General features: G+C 37.0%; 1 long non-coding RNA gene across 1 annotated transcript; it reads left to right on the forward strand.

The window, feature by feature from the left end:
- The first annotated feature begins 359 nt into the window (after window positions 1–359).
- LOC121802745 lies at window positions 360–2,159 on the forward strand. Its single transcript, XR_006050842.1, has 2 exons — window positions 360–1,345; window positions 1,678–2,159. It is a non-coding gene; the product is annotated as an uncharacterized LOC121802745 (long non-coding RNA).
- Window positions 2,160–2,713: the final 554 nt, after the last annotated feature.

A 2,713-nucleotide genomic window follows, 5' to 3' on the forward strand; every position in this document is an offset into this window, starting at 1 on the left:
AATTGATAAATATTTTGTTTAAAACTTAAATATCATTTATATAGGGGCACACTCACATTATGGTGCTGCCTTAATTAAAGTGACAATGTAACACCCTTTATAGCCGTCCGATCTCCTATATAGATGGCTGGGATTGAATTGTAGAAATAGAGTATGGAATGCTTGGTTATTCACAATTTGTTGCTTACCAGGGTAATTATGTCTTTTTCTTGAAATTAAAACGGATACGGGAATGGAAAATCCCGGTAAATTTGGGCGTTGATTCATAATCTGTCTTCCACTCTGCAATAACGCTCTCCCACTACGGCTAAATTCCACAAATGAACGTTATGGGAAAAGTTATCCGCCATTTGTACCCGGAAAAAAACATTTCCCATCATAGGAAAGACGCAATAGCCTCTCGCGTGTTTAAATGAAACACGCATCAGCCTCTCGCGTGTTTCATTTAAACCATCAGCCCCGGCGGATTTTATCATCCCGCATCAAATTTTTTTTTATTGATTTCAAGCTTAGGCTACAGCTAAACAAAAATTAAAATCTCCGACGCCCATAAATCGAAAAAGGGGTAAGTGGATACAAGAAATTTGTTGTGAGTTTTATGTTATCACGATCTGCAATTTTTCTGAAATATTAGGAGAAGGAAGTGTGGAAGGGGTTTTACATCTCATGCTCTGCAAATTTACGATGTTTTAATTTTGTGATTTCTGAAATTTTGGGAGAAACAAGAGATCAACGGCTGAAATGTACTGCGGAATTTCAATTCGGATAAAAAAATCATGGAGATGGAACTGCTGGGTTATGCGTTATGTTGATGAAGAATTGGATACAGAGGGAAAAGAAAAGGAATTGAGCAAAATTGTAGAGAGAAGAAGAATTAGATCTGGTGATGGTTTGTTGAGAGCACCCGCGAGAGGCTGATGGTTTAAATGAAACACGCGAGAGGCTGATGCGTGTTTCATTTAAACACGCGAGAGGCTATTGCGTCTTTCCTATGATGGGAAATGTTTTTTTTCCGGGTGCAAATGGCGGATAACTTTCCCCGTAACGTCCATTTGTGGAATTTAGCCCTCCCACTACTTGAAAACTAAATCGATTCTCTCTCCCCAATCGACCTTTCTCTCTCCAAATCTCCCCATCCGACCACCTACCGATTTCATTCATAAATATAAACAAACCCTAGTCTGCTGCCGCTCTCTCCAAATCTCCCCATCAACGCTTTCTGCTTCTCATCGTTACTGCTTGCGATTGCTCCATCAACGCTTTCTCCAAGTTCGGCGCTTGAAGTTTGCCGCCCATCGTTACTACCTGCGTCTGCTCCATTGGTTCGATTTCTGTTTCATTATTGGTTAGTCTGACTGCTTAGTGATTATTTAGGCTTTATTGTGTAGTGATTATCGTGCTCTTGTGTATTTCCGCATCGATTATCACCACCATTCCTCCAAAATTCTGGATTGCATTATCGTGCTCTTTTGGGTTCTTTAATTGATTGATACTTACTCAGTTTCTGGATTGTTATTTCTATTGAAATACAAGATTTTGTAGACCCTGGTTCCTACTAATTGCTTACGTTTTGTTGAGCATTATGAATTGCTTGTTTTTATTGTGTTGGTTGCTTGTTCTCATGTTGACTCTGTGTTAATTTTGTATTTAGCTTACCTTTTTTGTTCTTGCTTGCAGACTGCCTTGTTTATACAGTTGTTGGAGGAAAGAATTGTGTGAGCTATGGACGGATGTTGAGAAAAGCGAAAACTGAACTCCTTGAATTCAAGTGGAAAACAAATGGCACTACCGAAGATTGTGGTGTGTATGCTATGCAAGACATATGGAGACGTATATGGGGACTAAAGTGCGACCTTACCAACAAGCCATCCAAGTCATTCCAGTTGCTCCATTCGAAATTCATTATAGCTATGGTTTATAGTAACAAAAAGAAGGTCGAGGATTACATGATGAGAACAGCAACAAGCCACCTGGAAGAGGCATGAAAGAAGGGACCCGTTGACATTGAAAAGATGGTGGCAGATTTTCCCAAACTTTGAATGGTGACTGACATTGTTTTAGAAAAATGACAATTACTTTGTTTTGATTTGAATTTGTTCGGAATATTGGTTTGTTTTGGTGTACGGATTGCTTGGTTATAGAATTTAGTTTTTCGTTGTTGTGCTTTGTCCTGTATTAAAAAATATGTTAGAACACTTTAATATAGGAAAGAAAAATAAACTAATGTTCTACAAACCAAGCACATCCATAAACATAGACAATTAAAATAAACTTGCTAAATCAAGGCAGTTGCACTACTAATTCTATGTTGATTATCAAAATACATCAAGAACTAGTCGAATTGAAGTAATTACATGTGAGTATTCTATATATGTTATGCCATGCTAGAAGAAGAAGCAAGCAATAAAATTAATGTAGCCAAGCAGTTATTATTACTATCTAAAACCTTCTACTAATACAAGTATTCCTTCGCACAAACCTTCTACTAATACATTATTAAAAGGCAATCCAATATAAAAATGACATGCGATATGTGATCATTCATTTTGTTTACAATGTTAATGACGAATTCATTATACACTCCACTAATAAGCAATTCTGAACGGCCAACCCAACAATAAATAAGCTTGAAACAAAGTATTTGATATTCAACATCCGAATTCAAATAAGAAAATAAACTAAAATAAGAAAGCATTCTAGCGCAATAATATGC

This window comes from Salvia splendens, chromosome 5, assembly GCF_004379255.2.
Source record: "Salvia splendens isolate huo1 chromosome 5, SspV2, whole genome shotgun sequence".
NCBI classification, from domain to species: domain Eukaryota; kingdom Viridiplantae; phylum Streptophyta; class Magnoliopsida; order Lamiales; family Lamiaceae; genus Salvia; species Salvia splendens.